The sequence below is a fragment of the Colius striatus genome, chromosome 18, assembly GCF_028858725.1.
Source record: "Colius striatus isolate bColStr4 chromosome 18, bColStr4.1.hap1, whole genome shotgun sequence".
Classification (NCBI taxonomy): domain Eukaryota; kingdom Metazoa; phylum Chordata; class Aves; order Coliiformes; family Coliidae; genus Colius; species Colius striatus.
In genome coordinates this window covers 12,901,851-12,922,536 of record NC_084776.1, presented here as the reverse complement: position 1 = coordinate 12,922,536, position 20,686 = coordinate 12,901,851, and the positions used below count along the sequence as shown (strand labels likewise).

General features: G+C 56.5%; 1 long non-coding RNA gene across 1 annotated transcript; it reads right to left on the bottom strand.

Moving 5' to 3' along the window:
* Window positions 1–18,058: 18,058 nt before the first annotated feature.
* On the bottom strand, window positions 18,059–20,408 carry LOC133627204 (uncharacterized). Its single transcript, XR_009820018.1, has 3 exons — window positions 20,361–20,408; window positions 18,681–18,793; window positions 18,059–18,431 (listed from the first exon to the last, which is right to left on the bottom strand). It is a non-coding gene; the product is annotated as an uncharacterized LOC133627204 (long non-coding RNA).
* Between the last annotated feature and the right edge of the window lie 278 nt (window positions 20,409–20,686).

Here is a 20,686-nt window from a genome sequence, read left to right as displayed (position 1 = left end):
GCCCTCCAAAGGCAGTGACTGGGATGAATCCACACACCAGCTGCTGGCTCTTCTCCTCTTGCCCCTCTGTCGAGGTCTCCAGGAGCTTGGTGCCATTTTTGCTCTGTCTCTTCTCAATCTCATTTCTCAGGTCTTCCAGCTGCAGAAAGGAGAGAGGGAGGGAGGCTCAGGTCCTGCTGGGAGAGCTGCCTGCTGCCCCCAGACCCTCAGCCCCAGCTCCCAGGGCTCAGCTGCTTCTGTCCTGAGGTGCCAAGGAAGGAGCAGCGAGATGGGCAACACCACGAGGAACATCTCCCCCAGGAGATCACCCACCAACCCCAATCCCTGACGGTTTTCCTCATGTTCACAGAGAAACCTGAGCCTGGGCGGGAAAGAACATCAACAAACCCAACTCAGTGGCAGAAAGCACCAGGGGTTTGGCTGGAAAGAGCCTGAGAAAAGCTCCAGAGGCCACGTGGATGTGGTTTGGGGGCAGAAAGGAGTGATATTGCTGCACTCACCAGCTCTGGAGCAGCACAAAGCAACTGAAAAGGGATCTAAATGACCCAAAAGCCAGTGCCCAGGGATGGCAGAGGTCAGAGAGGTCAGCACCTACCAGATCCTCCAGTTTTCTGCACCCCAGGGCTGGTCCTTCCCTCACAGACCTTCTCTCCCTCTCTCTCTTTCTCCCTCTCAGATATCCACCCTGGTTCCTCCCTCAGAGAACCAACAGAACCTGTTGTTTTATCCCTTTGATGGGGCCAAAACCTTCCCTTCCTGTTCCTCCCCAGCCAGGGACAGAGCTGAGCCTAGGAGGTGTCTCCTGGGCAGGGGGAGGTAGTGGCAGCTTTGCCTGGAGCAGCATCACGTTTCTCCCTTCAGCTCCTGACTTTTCCCCTTCTTTGGGGGCTCTGAATTTGCTGCTTTTTGTCCTTTATTTCCCCCCCTTTCAGGCACAAGCCATCAGCTTGGAATGGGATGCAGGACACCCGAACGTGGGTGAGAAGCTCTTGAGGGGTCTGTAAAAGACCCTCAGGGCACCAGAACGTGGGTGAGAAGCTCTTGAGGGGTCTGTAAAAGACCCTCAGGGCACCAGAACGTGGGTGAGAAGCTCGAGGGGTCTGTAAAAGACTCTCAGGGCACCTTTTTGTTCTTTTTTGACCTTGTTGTGGTTCCTAGGAGACAAGAAATGTCTTTCCCAGGGACGTGTGGCCTGAGGGGAGGGGGCTGGCAGTCCCCTGGGGACTCACTGGGCTCAGCAGCTCAGGCACAAGCTGCTTTCATCTCCAGACGAGGTGCCAGTGCCTGAGCTTGGGCTGGAGCTGCCCCTGAAAAGCATCTGCAAGAGCTGGAGAAAGCAGCTGGGGTGGGGAGATGTGTTTGCAGAGAGAGGTGGGAGAGAGCAGCGGAGGGTGAGTGATGGGGGAAGGACGTGGGGAATGCGGCTCCTGAGCTCGGGGCTGGGCTGGGATGTGGGATCCTGGCTCTGAGGGGAACGTTGCGGGGTCTGTGGGGGTCCAGGGACCTCCAGCCACCCCCAGATGGGTGTTTGCAGAGCAGCTGCAGAGTTTTGGCCCCGACTCATTCAGGTTTTCTCCCGCTCTGACGGTCTCTTGGGTCTGGATGTGGATCCAAGGAGCAGGATCCTCCAAGCTGGCAGGGAAATGATGATGGAGAAGGAGCTGAAGTGGGAGAAAGAGCAAAAACGTCCCCAAGTCGGTGCCATCAAGTCAGTGTCAAAATGATGGATGACTGAAAGGAATCAGTGCAAGCAAGCCCCGAGGAAAGGAAAGGGATGGGCAAAGGAATGAATGAAGTGTCAGCGAAGGGCAAGGAGCAGAAGGCACGAAATGTGCGGGCAAGGGAAGGAACGGGTGCAGAAAGGGCTGGTGCAGGCAAGAGAGAAACGCGAGGGCAGCGGCGGCAAAAGCGAGAGGTGCCCGAGGTGGTTTCGAACCCTTGACCTCGAGCGTTTGAGTCGGGTGCTCTGCCGGCTGCGCTAGCCGGGAGGCGCTCGGCTGCCCTCTGCCGGCCGCACAAGGCCTCGATCGCACGACGCCCCGCCTTCGCTTTGGCACCTTTTGCTGCCTTTTCACCCCTTTTTGCTTCCTTTTCACCCCTCTTTGATTCCTTTTCACCCCTTTTTGCTTCGTTTTGCACCTTTTTGGTTCCTTTTCACCCCTTTTTGCTTCATTTCTGCACCTTTTTGCTGCCTTTTCTCTCATTTTTTGTTCGTTTTTTGCAGATTTGGTTCCTTTTCATCCCTTTTTGCTTCATTTCTGCACCTTTTTGCTTCCTTTTCACCCCTCTTTGATTCCTTTTCACCCCTTTTTTCTTCGTTTTTGCACCTTTTTGGTTCCTTTTCACCCCTTTTTGCTTCATTTCTGCACCTTTTTGCTTCCTTTTCACCCCTTTTTGGTTCGTTTTTGCACCTTTTTGGCTCCTTTTCACCCCTTTTTGGTTCCTTTTTACTGCTTTTTGGTTCGTTTTGGACCTTTTTGCCTCCTTTTTACCCATTTCTGGTTCATTTTTGCACCTTTTTGGTTCCTTTTCACCCCTTTTTGGTTCGTTTTTGCACCTTTTTGGTTCCTTTTCAGCCCTTTTTTCTTCGTTTTTGCAGCTTTTTGGTTCCTTTTCACCCCTTTTTAGGTTCGTTTTTGCAGCTTTTTGGTTCCTTTTCAGCCCTTTTTGGCAAAGTGCCCCTTTGCAGGCACGGGCACAGACACGTCTGTGATGGACACACGGCCCTGCCCTGGGCCATGGCGGAGCAGCACAGGGAGCCCGGGGCACGGAGGGGACCCTGCGTGGCCGTCCCTGGGCTGGGCTGGGGCGGGAGCTCAGAGGCAGCCAGGAACAGTCTGTGCCCCGGGCCCTGGGCTCCCGTCACAGACCCGAGCAGACGGCTCCGGCGTCCTCTTTGTGCCCGCAGTCGTGCCGCCCCCAGGGCCCGGCCGGGCGGTCCCAGAGAGCGGCTTCGGCCCCTTTTACCCTGGCAAACCACCCCCACGGCCTCGGCCATGCCTCGGCGCGGCCTCAGCCGGGGAGGCGCTGCAGAGGCTCAGCTGGGCCTCGTGCCCCTGGCACCGCAGCCCTCGCAGCCCCACGGGGCCCGGCCCTCGCTCGGCCGTGGCCGGGTTGGAGGCCGTCTCTGCCTCTCCGCACCGCAGCTGCCGACACGCCACACGGGCCTCCGCCACGGCCCACTGCTCAGACAGGACTCTGCCCCACGGCTCCTGATGGAAGAGCTCCGCTCGCCCGGCGCACCGGCTCCCTCCCCCCACCAGCCGCAGGGACCCGGAGCCGGCGGGGCCTGGGCAGTCGTGGAATCACCCAGCATGGACTCACACAACCCTTTGGGCTGGCGCCAAAAGCCCCTCAAGCTGCTGCTGGGCTTGGCAGGGTGAGGGCAGGGCTGGGACTGCACCAGCTTCAAGGCCTTTTCCAGCCTAAGCCGCTGGTTCTCTGCTGGAGATGGGCCCTGGCAGCCAGTGTCCCTGGCAGGGAGCAGAGCTGACGAGTCACTTTGGGTTTTTTTCTCCCCAAAAAAGCCAATTTAGGGGGGTTTCTCCCCAAAATTAGGTCACTTAGAGTTTTTTTCTCCCCCCAAATGAGGTCAATTTGGATTTTTCTCCCCAAAATGAGGTCGGTTTGGAGGTTTTCTCCCCAAAAAGAAGCCAGTTTAGGGGTTTTTCTCCCCAAAATGAGGTCAATCTGGATGCTCTTCCCCAAAATGAGGTTGGTTTGGGGATTGTTTTCTCCCCCAAATCAGCTCTATCGGGATTTTTCTCCCCAAAAGGATGTTGCTTTGGGGCTTTTCTCCCCAAAATGAAGCCAGTTTGTTCTTTTTCTCCCCCAAACGAGGTCAGTTTGGGGCTTTTCTCCCCAGAGCAAGGTCAGTTCATGTTTTTTCTCCCCCAAACGAGGTCACTTTGGGTTTCCCACCCCCCCTCCAGCCCCTCCCCGGCTACCTCGGAGCCTCCTCAGCGTGTCCTTCAGGATGCTGCTGCGCCAGGAGCTGGGACCCACTCGCTCTTCTGCCTCAGCTGCAGCCCCAGGCAGCTGCAAACTCACTTTCTCACACCTGGGGGAGGGGAAACCAGCCCCAAAATAACCCCAAAACAACCCTAAACAGCCTCAAAACAGCTCCAAAACAACTGATTTTTATTTCTCCCCCTTTCCTTTTCCCCCTTTTCCTTCCCCCTTTCCCTTTCCCCCTTTTCCTTCTCCCTTTCCCCCTTTCCCTTCCCCCTTTTCCTGCCCCCTTTCCCCCTTTTCCTTCTCCCTTTTCCTTCCCCCCTTTCCCTTTCCCCCCTTTCCTTTCCCCTTTTCCCCCTTTCCCTTTCCCCCTTTTCCTTTCCCTCTTTTCCCTTCCCCCCCTTTTCCCTGCAGAGGCCACATACCTGCTGACCGTGCTCCTCACATCCTGAGGGAAGGAAAGGGGAGAAAGAGGCTCATCAGGAGCTTCAGTCCTCAAACCATCATCCCCCCACGACCCACAAACACCCCCTGACCCATCCCTCTCCTGAGACCCCAGCCCAGCTGCTCCCTCTAAGCTCAGTTTTGGGCTGTTTACTCCCTTTTTTGTCCTCCAATTTGCCCTCCAAAGGCAGTGACTGGGATGAATCCACACACCAGCTGCTGGCTCTTCTCCTCTTGCCCCTCTGTCGAGGTCTCCAGGAGCTTGGTGCCATTTTTGCTCTGTCTCTTCTCAATCTCATTTCTCAGGTCTTCCAGCTGCAGAAAGGAGAGAGGGAGGGAGGCTCAGGTCCTGCTGGGAGAGCTGCCTGCTGCCCCCAGACCCTCAGCCCCAGCTCCCAGGGCTCAGCTGCTTCTGTCCTGAGGTGCCAAGGAAGGAGCAGCGAGATGGGCAACACCACGAGGAACATCTCCCCCAGGAGATCACCCACCAACCCCAATCCCTGACGGTTTTCCTCATGTTCACAGAGAAACCTGAGCCTGGGCGGGAAAGAACATCAACAAACCCAACTCAGTGGCAGAAAGCACCAGGGGTTTGGCTGGAAAGAGCCTGAGAAAAGCTCCAGAGGCCACGTGGATGTGGTTTGGGGGCAGAAAGGAGTGATATTGCTGCACTCACCAGCTCTGGAGCAGCACAAAGCAACTGAAAAGGGATCTAAATGACCCAAAAGCCAGTGCCCAGGGATGGCAGAGGTCAGAGAGGTCAGCACCTACCAGATCCTCCAGTTTTCTGCACCCCAGGGCTGGTCCTTCCCTCACAGACCTTCTCTCCCTCTCTCTCTTTCTCCCTCTCAGATATCCACCCTGGTTCCTCCCTCAGAGAACCAACAGAACCTGTTGTTTTATCCCTTTGATGGGGCCAAAACCTTCCCTTCCTGTTCCTCCCCAGCCAGGGACAGAGCTGAGCCTAGGAGGTGTCTCCTGGGCAGGGGGAGGTAGTGGCAGCTTTGCCTGGAGCAGCATCACGTTTCTCCCTTCAGCTCCTGACTTTTCCCCTTCTTTGGGGGCTCTGAATTTGCTGCTTTTTGTCCTTTATTTCCCCCCCTTTCAGGCACAAGCCATCAGCTTGGAATGGGATGCAGGACACCCGAACGTGGGTGAGAAGCTCTTGAGGGGTCTGTAAAAGACCCTCAGGGCACCAGAACGTGGGTGAGAAGCTCTTGAGGGGTCTGTAAAAGACCCTCAGGGCACCAGAACGTGGGTGAGAAGCTCGAGGGGTCTGTAAAAGACTCTCAGGGCACCTTTTTGTTCTTTTTTGACCTTGTTGTGGTTCCTAGGAGACAAGAAATGTCTTTCCCAGGGACGTGTGGCCTGAGGGGAGGGGGCTGGCAGTCCCCTGGGGACTCACTGGGCTCAGCAGCTCAGGCACAAGCTGCTTTCATCTCCAGACGAGGTGCCAGTGCCTGAGCTTGGGCTGGAGCTGCCCCTGAAAAGCATCTGCAAGAGCTGGAGAAAGCAGCTGGGGTGGGGAGATGTGTTTGCAGAGAGAGGTGGGAGAGAGCAGCGGAGGGTGAGTGATGGGGGAAGGACGTGGGGAATGCGGCTCCTGAGCTCGGGGCTGGGCTGGGATGTGGGATCCTGGCTCTGAGGGGAACGTTGCGGGGTCTGTGGGGGTCCAGGGACCTCCAGCCACCCCCAGATGGGTGTTTGCAGAGCAGCTGCAGAGTTTTGGCCCCGACTCATTCAGGTTTTCTCCCGCTCTGACGGTCTCTTGGGTCTGGATGTGGATCCAAGGAGCAGGATCCTCCAAGCTGGCAGGGAAATGATGATGGAGAAGGAGCTGAAGTGGGAGAAAGAGCAAAAACGTCCCCAAGTCGGTGCCATCAAGTCAGTGTCAAAATGATGGATGACTGAAAGGAATCAGTGCAAGCAAGCCCCGAGGAAAGGAAAGGGATGGGCAAAGGAATGAATGAAGTGTCAGCGAAGGGCAAGGAGCAGAAGGCACGAAATGTGCGGGCAAGGGAAGGAACGGGTGCAGAAAGGGCTGGTGCAGGCAAGAGAGAAACGCGAGGGCAGCGGCGGCAAAAGCGAGAGGTGCCCGAGGTGGTTTCGAACCCTTGACCTCGAGCGTTTGAGTCGGGTGCTCTGCCGGCTGCGCTAGCCGGGAGGCGCTCGGCTGCCCTCTGCCGGCCGCACAAGGCCTCGATCGCACGACGCCCCGCCTTCGCTTTGGCACCTTTTGCTGCCTTTTCACCCCTTTTTGCTTCCTTTTCACCCCTCTTTGATTCCTTTTCACCCCTTTTTGCTTCGTTTTGCACCTTTTTGGTTCCTTTTCACCCCTTTTTGCTTCATTTCTGCACCTTTTTGCTGCCTTTTCTCTCATTTTTTGTTCGTTTTTTGCAGATTTGGTTCCTTTTCATCCCTTTTTGCTTCATTTCTGCACCTTTTTGCTTCCTTTTCACCCCTCTTTGATTCCTTTTCACCCCTTTTTTCTTCGTTTTTGCACCTTTTTGGTTCCTTTTCACCCCTTTTTGCTTCATTTCTGCACCTTTTTGCTTCCTTTTCACCCCTTTTTGGTTCGTTTTTGCACCTTTTTGGCTCCTTTTCACCCCTTTTTGGTTCCTTTTTACTGCTTTTTGGTTCGTTTTGGACCTTTTTGCCTCCTTTTTACCCATTTCTGGTTCATTTTTGCACCTTTTTGGTTCCTTTTCACCCCTTTTTGGTTCGTTTTTGCACCTTTTTGGTTCCTTTTCAGCCCTTTTTTCTTCGTTTTTGCAGCTTTTTGGTTCCTTTTCACCCCTTTTTAGGTTCGTTTTTGCAGCTTTTTGGTTCCTTTTCAGCCCTTTTTGGCAAAGTGCCCCTTTGCAGGCACGGGCACAGACACGTCTGTGATGGACACACGGCCCTGCCCTGGGCCATGGCGGAGCAGCACAGGGAGCCCGGGGCACGGAGGGGACCCTGCGTGGCCGTCCCTGGGCTGGGCTGGGGCGGGAGCTCAGAGGCAGCCAGGAACAGTCTGTGCCCCGGGCCCTGGGCTCCCGTCACAGACCCGAGCAGACGGCTCCGGCGTCCTCTTTGTGCCCGCAGTCGTGCCGCCCCCAGGGCCCGGCCGGGCGGTCCCAGAGAGCGGCTTCGGCCCCTTTTACCCTGGCAAACCACCCCCACGGCCTCGGCCATGCCTCGGCGCGGCCTCAGCCGGGGAGGCGCTGCAGAGGCTCAGCTGGGCCTCGTGCCCCTGGCACCGCAGCCCTCGCAGCCCCACGGGGCCCGGCCCTCGCTCGGCCGTGGCCGGGTTGGAGGCCGTCTCTGCCTCTCCGCACCGCAGCTGCCGACACGCCACACGGGCCTCCGCCACGGCCCACTGCTCAGACAGGACTCTGCCCCACGGCTCCTGATGGAAGAGCTCCGCTCGCCCGGCGCACCGGCTCCCTCCCCCCACCAGCCGCAGGGACCCGGAGCCGGCGGGGCCTGGGCAGTCGTGGAATCACCCAGCATGGACTCACACAACCCTTTGGGCTGGCGCCAAAAGCCCCTCAAGCTGCTGCTGGGCTTGGCAGGGTGAGGGCAGGGCTGGGACTGCACCAGCTTCAAGGCCTTTTCCAGCCTAAGCCGCTGGTTCTCTGCTGGAGATGGGCCCTGGCAGCCAGTGTCCCTGGCAGGGAGCAGAGCTGACGAGTCACTTTGGGTTTTTTTCTCCCCAAAAAAGCCAATTTAGGGGGGTTTCTCCCCAAAATTAGGTCACTTAGAGTTTTTTTCTCCCCCCAAATGAGGTCAATTTGGATTTTTCTCCCCAAAATGAGGTCGGTTTGGAGGTTTTCTCCCCAAAAAGAAGCCAGTTTAGGGGTTTTTCTCCCCAAAATGAGGTCAATCTGGATGCTCTTCCCCAAAATGAGGTTGGTTTGGGGATTGTTTTCTCCCCCAAATCAGCTCTATCGGGATTTTTCTCCCCAAAAGGATGTTGCTTTGGGGCTTTTCTCCCCAAAATGAAGCCAGTTTGTTCTTTTTCTCCCCCAAACGAGGTCAGTTTGGGGCTTTTCTCCCCAGAGCAAGGTCAGTTCATGTTTTTTCTCCCCCAAACGAGGTCACTTTGGGTTTCCCACCCCCCCTCCAGCCCCTCCCCGGCTACCTCGGAGCCTCCTCAGCGTGTCCTTCAGGATGCTGCTGCGCCAGGAGCTGGGACCCACTCGCTCTTCTGCCTCAGCTGCAGCCCCAGGCAGCTGCAAACTCACTTTCTCACACCTGGGGGAGGGGAAACCAGCCCCAAAATAACCCCAAAACAACCCTAAACAGCCTCAAAACAGCTCCAAAACAACTGATTTTTATTTCTCCCCCTTTCCTTTTCCCCCTTTTCCTTCCCCCTTTCCCTTTCCCCCTTTTCCTTCTCCCTTTCCCCCTTTCCCTTCCCCCTTTTCCTGCCCCCTTTCCCCCTTTTCCTTCTCCCTTTTCCTTCCCCCCTTTCCCTTTCCCCCCTTTCCTTTCCCCTTTTCCCCCTTTCCCTTTCCCCCTTTTCCTTTCCCTCTTTTCCCTTCCCCCCCTTTTCCCTGCAGAGGCCACATACCTGCTGACCGTGCTCCTCACATCCTGAGGGAAGGAAAGGGGAGAAAGAGGCTCATCAGGAGCTTCAGTCCTCAAACCATCATCCCCCCACGACCCACAAACACCCCCTGACCCATCCCTCTCCTGAGACCCCAGCCCAGCTGCTCCCTCTAAGCTCAGTTTTGGGCTGTTTACTCCCTTTTTTGTCCTCCAATTTGCCCTCCAAAGGCAGTGACTGGGATGAATCCACACACCAGCTGCTGGCTCTTCTCCTCTTGCCCCTCTGTCGAGGTCTCCAGGAGCTTGGTGCCATTTTTGCTCTGTCTCTTCTCAATCTCATTTCTCAGGTCTTCCAGCTGCAGAAAGGAGAGAGGGAGGGAGGCTCAGGTCCTGCTGGGAGAGCTGCCTGCTGCCCCCAGACCCTCAGCCCCAGCTCCCAGGGCTCAGCTGCTTCTGTCCTGAGGTGCCAAGGAAGGAGCAGCGAGATGGGCAACACCACGAGGAACATCTCCCCCAGGAGATCACCCACCAACCCCAATCCCTGACGGTTTTCCTCATGTTCACAGAGAAACCTGAGCCTGGGCGGGAAAGAACATCAACAAACCCAACTCAGTGGCAGAAAGCACCAGGGGTTTGGCTGGAAAGAGCCTGAGAAAAGCTCCAGAGGCCACGTGGATGTGGTTTGGGGGCAGAAAGGAGTGATATTGCTGCACTCACCAGCTCTGGAGCAGCACAAAGCAACTGAAAAGGGATCTAAATGACCCAAAAGCCAGTGCCCAGGGATGGCAGAGGTCAGAGAGGTCAGCACCTACCAGATCCTCCAGTTTTCTGCACCCCAGGGCTGGTCCTTCCCTCACAGACCTTCTCTCCCTCTCTCTCTTTCTCCCTCTCAGATATCCACCCTGGTTCCTCCCTCAGAGAACCAACAGAACCTGTTGTTTTATCCCTTTGATGGGGCCAAAACCTTCCCTTCCTGTTCCTCCCCAGCCAGGGACAGAGCTGAGCCTAGGAGGTGTCTCCTGGGCAGGGGGAGGTGGTGGCAGCTTTGCCTGGAGCAGCATCACGTTTCTCCCTTCAGCTCCTGACTTTTCCCCTTCTTTGGGGGCTCTGAATTTGCTGCTTTTTGTCCTTTATTTCCCCCCCTTTCAGGCACAAGCCATCAGCTTGGAATGGGATGCAGGACACCCGAACGTGGGTGAGAAGCTCTTGAGGGGTCTGTAAAAGACCCTCAGGGCACCAGAACGTGGGTGAGAAGCTCTTGAGGGGTCTGTAAAAGACCCTCAGGGCACCAGAACGTGGGTGAGAAGCTCGAGGGGTCTGTAAAAGACTCTCAGGGCACCTTTTTGTTCTTTTTTGACCTTGTTGTGGTTCCTAGGAGACAAGAAATGTCTTTCCCAGGGACGTGTGGCCTGAGGGGAGGGGGCTGGCAGTCCCCTGGGGACTCACTGGGCTCAGCAGCTCAGGCACAAGCTGCTTTCATCTCCAGACGAGGTGCCAGTGCCTGAGCTTGGGCTGGAGCTGCCCCTGAAAAGCATCTGCAAGAGCTGGAGAAAGCAGCTGGGGTGGGGAGATGTGTTTGCAGAGAGAGGTGGGAGAGAGCAGCGGAGGGTGAGTGATGGGGGAAGGACGTGGGGAATGCGGCTCCTGAGCTCGGGGCTGGGCTGGGATGTGGGATCCTGGCTCTGAGGGGAACGTTGCGGGGTCTGTGGGGGTCCAGGGACCTCCAGCCACCCCCAGATGGGTGTTTGCAGAGCAGCTGCAGAGTTTTGGCCCCGACTCATTCAGGTTTTCTCCCGCTCTGACGGTCTCTTGGGTCTGGATGTGGATCCAAGGAGCAGGATCCTCCAAGCTGGCAGGGAAATGATGATGGAGAAGGAGCTGAAGTGGGAGAAAGAGCAAAAACGTCCCCAAGTCGGTGCCATCAAGTCAGTGTCAAAATGATGGATGACTGAAAGGAATCAGTGCAAGCAAGCCCCGAGGAAAGGAAAGGGATGGGCAAAGGAATGAATGAAGTGTCAGCGAAGGGCAAGGAGCAGAAGGCACGAAATGTGCGGGCAAGGGAAGGAACGGGTGCAGAAAGGGCTGGTGCAGGCAAGAGAGAAACGCGAGGGCAGCGGCGGCAAAAGCGAGAGGTGCCCGAGGTGGTTTCGAACCCTTGACCTCGAGCGTTTGAGTCGGGTGCTCTGCCGGCTGCGCTAGCCGGGAGGCGCTCGGCTGCCCTCTGCCGGCCGCACAAGGCCTCGATCGCACGACGCCCCGCCTTCGCTTTGGCACCTTTTGCTGCCTTTTCACCCCTTTTTGCTTCGTTTTTGCACCTTTTTGGCTCCTTTTTACCCATTTTTCGTTCAGTTTTGCAATACTTTTGCTCTTTTTCACACATTTTTTGTTCATTTTTTGCACCTTTTTGGTTCCTTTTCACCTCTTTTTGGTTCGTTTTTGCACCTTTTTGGCTCCTTTTTACCCATTTTTCGTTCATTTTTGCACTATTTTTGCTCTTTTTCACCCCTTTTTAGTTCGTTTTTGCAGCTTTTTGGTTCCTTTTCACCCCTTTTTGCTTCGTTTTTGCACCTTTTTGGTTCCTTTTCACCCCTTTTTGGTTCCTTTTCACCCCTTGCTGGTTCGTTTTTGCACCTTTTTGGCTCCTTTTTACCCCTTTCTGGTTCGTTTTTGCACCTTTTTGTCTCCTTTTCACCCCTTTTTGGTTCCTTTTTACTGCTTTTTGGTTCGTTTTGGACATTTTTGGCTCCTTTTTACCCATTTCTGGTTCATTTTTGCACCTTTTTGGTTCCTTTTCACCCCTTTTTGGTTCGTTTTTGCACCTTTTTGGCTCCTTTTCACCCCTTTTTGGTTCGTTTTTGCACCTTTTTGGCACCTTTTCACCCCTTTTTGGTTCCTTTTTACTGCTTTTTGGTTCGTTTTGGACCTTTTTGGCTCCTTTTTACCCATTTCTGGTTCATTTTTGTACTTTTTTGGTTCCTTTTCACCCCTTTTTGGTTCGTTTTTGCAGCTTTTTGGTTCCTTTTCAGCCCTTTTTTCTTCGTTTTGCACTTTTTTGGTTCTTTTTTACCCATTTTTCCTTCATTTTTACATTATTTTTGTGCTTTCTCACCCCTTTTAGTTCGTTTTGGCAGCTTTTTGGTTCCTTTTCACTCATTTTTTGTTCATTTCTTGCAGATTTGGTTCCTTTTCACCCGTTTGGTTCGTTTTTGCACCTTTTTTGTTCCTTTTCACCCCTTTATGGTTCCTTTTCACCCCTTTTTGGTTCGTTTTTGCACCTTTTTGGCTCCTTTTAACCCCTTTTTGGTTCCTTTTTACTGCTTTTTGGTTCGTTTTTGCACCTTTTTGGCTCCTTTTTACCCATTTTTGGTTCTTTTTTTCGCTATTTTTTTTCTTTTTCACCCCTTTTCAGTTCATTTTTGCAGCTTTTTGCTTCCTTTTCACTCATTTTTGGTTCGTTTTTTGCAGATTTGGTTCCTTTTCACCCCTTTTTGGTTCGTTTTTGCACCTTTTTGGTTCCTTTTCACCCCTTTTTGGTTCCTTTTCACCCTTTTTTGGTTTATTTTTGCACCTATTTGGCTCCTTTTTACCCATTTTTGGTTCATTTTTACTGCTTTTTGGTTCTCTTTCACCCCTTTTTGGCTCCTTTTTACCCATTTTTGCTTAATTTCTGCACCTTTTTGGTTCTTTTTCACCCCTTTTTGGTTCCTTTTTACTGCTTTTTGGTTTGTTTTTGCAGCTTTTTGGCTCCTTTTTACCCCTTTTTGATTCCTTTTTACCCCTTTTTGGTTCGTTTTTGCACCTTTTTGGTTCTTTTTCACCCCTTTTTGGTTCGTTTTTGCACCTTTTTTATTCCTTTTCTCTCATTTTTTGTTCGTATTTTGCAGATTTGGTTCCTTTTCACCCCTTTTTGCTTCATTTCTGCACCTTTTTGGTTCTTTTTCACTCCTTTTTGGTTCCTTTTCACCCCTTTTTGGTTCGTTTTTGCACCTTTTTGGCTCCTTTTCACCCCTTTTTGGTTTCTTTTTACTGCTTTCTGGTTCGTTTTGGACCTTTTTGGCTCCTTTTTACCCATTTCTGGTTCATTTTTGCACCTTTTTGGTTCTTTTTCACCCCTTTTTGGTTCCTTTTCACCCCTTTTTGGTTCGTTTTTGCAGCTTTTTGGTTCCTTTTCAGTCGTTTTTGGTTTGTTTTTTGCAGATTTGGCTCCTTTTCACCCCTTTTTGGTTCATTTTTGCACCTTTTTGGCTGCTTTTCACCCCTTTTTGGTTCCTTTTTACTGCTTTTTGGTTTGTTTTTGCACTTGTTTGGCTCTTTTTTACCCATTTTTCGTTCATTTTTGCACCTTGTTGGTTCCTTTTCACCCCTTTTTGGTTCGTTTTTACAGCTTTTTGGTTCCTTTTCAGCCCTTTTTGGCAAAGTGCCCCTTTGCAGGCACGGGCACAGACACGTCTGTGATGGACACACGGCCCTGCCCTGGGCCATGGCGGAGCAGCACAGGGAGCCCGGGGCACGGAGGGGACCCTGCGTGGCCGTCCCTGGGCTGGGCTGGGGCGGGAGCTCAGAGGCAGCCAGGAACAGTCTGTGCCCCGGGCCCTGGGCTCCCGTCACAGACCCGAGCAGACGGCTCCGGCGTCCTCTTTGTGCCCGCAGTCGTGCCGCCCCCAGGGCCCGGCCGGGCGGTCCCAGAGAGCGGCTTCGGCCCCTTTTACCCTGGCAAACCACCCCCACGGCCTCGGCCATGCCTCGGCGCGGCCTCAGCCGGGGAGGCGCTGCAGAGGCTCAGCTGGGCCTCGTGCCCCTGGCACCGCAGCCCTCGCAGCCCCACGGGGCCCGGCCCTCGCTCGGCCGTGGCCGGGTTGGAGGCCGTCTCTGCCTCTCCGCACCGCAGCTGCCGACACGTCACACGGGCCTCCGCCACGGCCCACTGCTCAGACAGGACTCTGCCCCACGGCTCCTGATGGAAGAGCTCCGCTCGCCCGGCGCACCGGCTCCCTCCCCCCACCAGCCGCAGGGACCCGGAGCCGGCGGGGCCTGGGCAGTCGTGGAATCACCCAGCATGGACTCACACAACCCTTTGGGCTGGCGCCAAAAGCCCCTCAAGCTGCTGCTGGGCTTGGCAGGGTGAGGGCAGGGCTGGGACTGCACCAGCTTCAAGGCCTTTTCCAGCCTAAGCCGTTGGTTCTCTGCTGGAGATGGGCCCTGGCAGCCAGTGTCCCTGGCAGGGAGCAGAGCTGACGAGTCAGCCCCAGCAGAAAGCACAGGTTTGGGGCTGGTGCTCACCAGAAGCCGCAGCCTGGCTCTGTGCCTCACCCCCTGCTCTGCTGCTGCTGCTGGGGGCAGTCAGGCATCCTGTGGGGCTGAGATCATGCCTGGGGCTATTTCTGTGTTGCTGGGACAGGGCTGTCTGCAGCCAGAGGGGTGGTTTGAGCCCCACAGCCCTGTCCCGCACCCAGCGCCCCGGGGGACATCAGAGGAGCCTGAGCCTGGAGGTGGCCCTTGGGGCTGCCCTGGGGGACAGGGACAATGTCTCTCTGCAGCCCTCAGGGCTTCTGCAGGGGGAAGTGCAGCCTGGGCCTGCCCCGTGTCCACTGCCTTGGGCTGCTGTCTCGCCAGGAGACAAAGGAGCGAATCCAGGGTTTGCCAGCCCTCACCTGAGCAGACGACAGCAGCAGCATCCTCATGGGAGCACGGGGAGGCCCCCAGTACGGTCACTGGGCACTGTCCCAGGTGGGCTTCAGTCCCACTGCAGTGGAACAAGTCTCTCCAGATGGGGCCCGTTCCTCTCCCAAAACTCCCTCCTCTGGGAAGGGACACGGCAAAGCCACAGCCCAGGCGGCCACAGAGGTCGTGGGCGTCGGAGAGGTGCCAGCGGGAGGCACAGAGGCTGCCCCAGGTCCCCTGCACGTGCAGCTCCACCCTCCCCTCGCACGTCGTGCTGCCGTTCACCAGCCTGAACCCTGCAAGCACAGAGACAGAGAACAATGGAAGGGGATGGACTTCTGCTCTGGCTCCTTCAGGAGCTGGGGAGAGGCCAAATGCAGGGTAGCTGCCATCCTCCTCCTCCACCTCTTCATCACACACAGTGCCCCACTGTCCCTCGTGTTCCACCTCCACTCTCCCAGCTCAGCGGCTGCCGCCATTCACCAGCGTCAACTCTGCAGCCCCTGAAACGCCAACACGGGGCTGGTCAGGAGAGCACCGAGCTCCAGACTACAGCTCTGGGGTCCCCCCTGCCCAGGTAGAGGTAAAGGCACCTGAGGGACAGCCCTCCCCATCCTGGGCTGTCCCTGGGGCAGTCTGGGGGTCCCTTTTCTCCCCAGCTCTGCAGAGGGTTGAGGCTGCCCAGCAGCAGACCTGCTGTACCATTCACAGCCTCACAGCCTGCAGCACATCCCCACTATTCAATCCCCCCTTTCCCATGTCTCCCCTCTCTCCTCCCCAGCACAGCAACCCCTGTATGGCTCTGTGCTCCAGCCCCACACCTCCCTCTCCCACCCACACAGGCACAGCATTCACTCCCTTGAGCACCTTCTGCCCCTCGTCCCAGCGGCACCCGTGAAGAAACCGAATTGCCAGAGGTATCCCGATGAGCACGCTGGTGCCCACTGGCCCTGGGCTGTGGGACAAGGGAGCCAGCACTTACCCCTGCACAGCTGCAGCCCGAGGAGCAGCCACAGCACCCGAGGCCACAGGAGTCCCTCCGTGCCCATCCTGAGCCTCCTGCCCCTGGGCACAGCCCTGCTGCTCCCCACTCCCCGGCACGGCTCCCACACCCTCGTGGGGCTGCTGCTGATGGGAGGGTGAGATCTCTGAGAGATGCCAACGCAGCTGCAGGAGCCAATCCAAGCAGCAGCACCTTTTGAGGTGTGATCAGGAGCTCTCTCCCCTCTGACACAGCTCAGCCCGCCAGTGAGCTTCTCCAGTGCCCTTCATGCCCATATATGAGGGACACCACGGTCCCAATGCGGGTGCCACGGCTGCTGCCATGGGGCAGAGCTATGGGCCAAGGCAGGCGCAGAGAGGAGATGGGTCTCCAGGCCCTCAACTGGGTGCACTGGGAGCACTGGGAGTGCTGAGCATCCCCAGGGCTACACTCATCAGAGAACCCACGAGGGCACTGTCCAGCAGCCCCCGAGCTGTGGGGCTGCTCTGGCTCTGTGTCGGGGTGGGCAGGGAACAGCCCCTGCCCTGCTGCAGCCCCTGTGGGACAGCCCTGGGCTGGGGGCAGAGCTGCAGCCCCGGCCTGCAGGAACATCCCTCCTGGAGAGCCTCAGGACAGGGCCCCGGCAGGAGCCGCGCTGGGACACGTCCCCAGCCCGGCAGCAGGAGAGGCCCCAGCGTGTCCCCAGCTGTCCCCGTGTCCCCCAGGGGCCGTTGTTCCCTGCAGGCAGATGCATCGGGAGCTGCAGCTGCAGCTGCACAAACCGCAGCCCCCGCGGCCTCGCAGCACTCGCTGCGCTTCCCCCACAGCGCCTGGCCAGGAAGCCTGAGGTTTCCTCCTGGCACCCAGCCCAGGCACAGCCCCGCGGGGCCCCGACACACCCCCAGCCCCACTGCTCCTGCCGGGGCTGCTCCTTCGGCCTCGCAGAGACGCCAATCGCAGCTCCTGGCCCCTGGGACGGCCTCGCTGCACACGGATGCTCCACACTGAGCCCCACAGCCATGGGGGGCACTGCAGGGATGTCACCTCACACCCACATACAGGCACCCCTGACATATTGTTCTCACTTTCTCACTCCCTTCTGCTGCAGCAACTTCTTCCCCTTCTCCAGTCCGTTCATGACAGAGGCCTTACCTCCATCACTCACTGGCCAGGCCTTGGGCAGCAGCGGGTCCATCCCAGAGCCAACTGGCCTGGCCCTGCCAGATACAGGGGAAGCTCCTGGCAGCTCTTTGTTTAAAGCAGCCACCCCTGGAGCCCCCCACTGCCAAACCTGCCCACACAAACCCACTGCATCCCGTTCCAACAGAGAGATGCTGTGAGCGAGCCAGCTCTGAGGAAGCCTCGCACTCGCTGCTCGATGGGCTGCAGCTGGGACAGAGCAGGTTCAGGCCTGAGCTGCAGGGAGAGGAACCCAAACATTTCCAGAGCAACACTGTAAGCACAGACACCACCAGCAGCAGCAGGAATGACACATATCCTGAGAAAGACAGTTTAACAGAGAAAAGCAAAGGCTGTGTGAGGCAGCAAAGGGGAACAACAACATTTCCTTCTCTCCTTCCCTTTGACTCCTGCTGCCCAGCCCCTTTGTGGGAAGAAGGGCCTCAGGATGCCCTGCAGCTGCTTTGGAAGACAAATGACTCAATGACTTCTCCTTCTTCCTCTGGGCTTGTGTTGCTGAGCAGGGCACCCCAGGGCATGGAATCCCCCTGGGGTCAGCTTGGGGCAGCTCTTCTGGCTTTGTCCCCTGCCAAGCTCTGGCCCAGCCCCAGCAGATTCCCCAGAGGCTGTGCTGCCATTCAGCGGGACCTTGACCAGCAGGAGAGTTGGGCAGAGAGGAACCTCATGAGGTTGAACAAGGACAAGTGCAGAGTCCTGCAGCTGGGGAGGAACAACCCCCTGCACCAGGACAGGCTCAGGGTGATCTGCTGGAGAGCAGCTCTACAGAGAGAGACCTGGGAGTGCTGGTTGATAAACTGAACATGAGCCAGCAACGTGCCCTCGTGGGCAAGAAGCCAATGGCAGCCTGCGGGCATCTAGAGTATGGACAGCACATTGAGGGAGGTTCTGCTCCCCCTCTCATCTGCAGGTGTCCAGCTCTGGGCTCCACAGCTCCAGAGAGACAGGGAACTGCTGAAGAGAGGCCAGTGAAGGGCCACCAAGGTGATCAGGGGACTGTAGCGTCTTCCTTACGAGGAAAGGCTGCGGGACCTGGGGCTGTTTAGTCTGGAGGAGAATGAGGGGGTGAGGGAGCCCTGGCCCAGGGAGGGTGTGGAGACTCCTTCCTTGGAGCTCTTCAGAACTCACCTGGACACTGTTCCCATGTGACCTGATCTCGGTGGGAACTGTTTCTGCAGGGGGGTTGGGCTGGATGATCTCTACAGGTCCCTTCCAACCCCACCATGCTGTGATTCTCTGATACTCATTGAATTACAGACGGTCTCATGAGCTACAAAATACATCTTTATTAAAACCAGAAACAGACTTGAATCCACAAGCAGTATCTGCCCTTCCCCCCCAGCACGCCCGGCTTCCACACACCCCCCAGCTTCTGTGCCCCCCTCTCCCCATCTGTAAAGCCAGAGGGGCACCAGGAGCCAGCCGGGGCGCTGAGAGTTCTCCCCTGTGGGCAGCGGAAGCCCAAGAGGCCACGTGCTCCATGTTCTCGGTGCAGGCGACAGTGAGCAGCACGGGCAAGGACACAGAATGGAGCTGGATGCCTGAGCCGTGAGCAGGAGCTGCAGGCCCCAGGAGAGGCGACAGATGCTGCGCTGGTTCTCCACTGGGCCGTTCCTGGAGCACACACCCAAGGCCACGAAGCCCCCGAGCAGCAGGTAGCCTGCGGGAGAGCAGAAGCATGGGGCAGGCAGCGCCCGCCGGGCTCAGCTGGGCTGACAGGAGCTGCTGAGCTGCACCCGCAGCGCTGCAGGGAAACCTGACGCCGGAGCCCACATCTCTCAGAGCACCAGGGCAGCGGCTGCGGCAGCCACGGGGGCAGCAAGCCCCGGCTGTTCCGGCAGCACCTTGCAGCTCCAGGAGGAGACACACGCAGTGCAGAAACAGCCAGTCCAAAGGGCTCGGTGCCTACCTAGGAGGTACTGCCTGTAGGCTGCAGATCTCCTGCAGCATCTTGAAGATCAGCTGCCGCAGGCTCTGTGAGAAACACCACCCTCGGAACAGCAACAAGGACCCGGCACTTTCCTGGCAGAGGAGATGGCAAGTTGAGGACAGGCAGTGGGCAGCTGTGGCTACCTGCCTCCAGCTGCTGAGCCCTTGCCCTGCAGAGCCAACAGGCATTGCCCACGCAGCCCTCCTTGTCCCCAGCTCACAGGGTGAAGGAGGTGACACCTCCTCAGCCTGTCCCCACAGAACAGCAACAGGCCAAGGAAGTAAAGCAGGAACAGCTTAGGGTCAAAGCCTGGACAGACGGTGTGTGTCCAGGCACCGAGGAACCCCGGCACAGTGCCGTCTGGGTTGAGCTCCATCCTGCCACATGGCCAGAGGGACAGGGAAGGGAGAGAACCTGCCACAAGTGCCCCAGATTCCCCTGCTTTCTATCCCGTGGGCAAACACAAGCTTCTGTGAAAAGCTGCTGCAAGTATCCCCTGTGGGCTTTAGGAGGAGCTTCCATTTAAACATAAGGAACATATTTCCCTGTTAATGTGAGGGAGCCCTGGCCCAGGCTGCCCAGGCTGGGTGTGGAGGCTCCTTCTCGGCAGGTTTCCAAACCCACCTGCACATGTTCCTGTGCCCCCAACCAAGCAGAACCTGCTTTAGCATGGGGCTGGGCTGAAAGATCTCTAAAGGTTCCTGACAAGCCCCATCATTCTGTGACTCTGTGGGGGGCAGCCAGGCCCTGCCTCCAGCTGCCACAGTCATGGCCGGACGTGGCCTTCCCTGCAGAGCCCCCACAGCCCAACACAGCCACATCACTTCACAGGCATCACACAGTCACAGGATCACTTCAGCTGGGAGAGACCTTTCAGCTATTGGAGTGCAGCCTCTGTCCCAGCCCCATCACCCACCAGCCCATTTCCCTCAGTGCAACACCCACCCGGCTCTGAAACCCCTCCAGGGACAGTGACTCCAGCAGCTCCCTGGGCAGATGTTCCAAGGCCTGACAGCCCTGTCAGCAAAGAAATTCCTCCTCACATCCAGCCTGAACCTCCCCTGGTGCAACTTGAGGCTGTTTCCTCTTGTTCTATCGCTTGTTACCAGGCAGAACAGACTGACTCCCACCTCGCTACAGCTTCAAGTAGTTGTAGAGAGCGAGAAGGTCTCCCCTGACCCTTCTTTTCTCCAGGCTAAACAGCTCCAGACCTCTCAGCCATTCCTCATCTGAGATGTGCTCCAAATCCTTTCCTGGCTTGGTAGCTGCCTCTGGATCCTCTCCAGCACCTCAGTGTCCTTCTTGTAGAGAGCGGCCCTGAACTGAGCACAGTATTGGAGGTGCAGCCTCACCAAAGCCGAGTCCAGGGCACTGATCAGCTCCCTGCTCCTGTTGACAGCACTGTTCCTGATCCAGGCCAGGATGCCCTTGGCCTTCTTGCCCATCCTGGATGACTGAACACATCCAGCTGGGAAGCTGAAGCTCATTAGTGATGCTTCAGCAGCAGGATTTGGGTTAAAATTGGGCTTTCTGGGAAGAATGAAGCATTTCTCACACCAGCCACAGCCGTGCTCTCTGTGCCCTTGCCCATTCACACCAGCTGCCCTGAAACACAACAAAGGCTGAAAAGTAAAGAATGCCTTTGGGGATGGGTCTCACCTGTTTTCATTTCTTTTTCCTTCTTGGAGATCTTGCCTGTCTCTTCCATGCATTTGAGTATCAAGGAGAGTTACTGACTCACCCACAGCCAGATCGACGCCTGCGCTTCCTCGAGTGGCTGCGGAAAGCTCGTCGAGGCAGCCGCGCTCTGGGGGTATTTCACTGTCTTGGCGCTCCCCGTCCAGGCGCTGGCTTTCGAGTTTCCCTGTATCGGAGTACCATCCTTCTGAAAATGAGAGACATTCTGATGCTTTATGACCGCATTTATCACATTTGTGACATGTACCTTCAAAACTTCCCCTTTTACATTTCAAGCATTGTTTTTT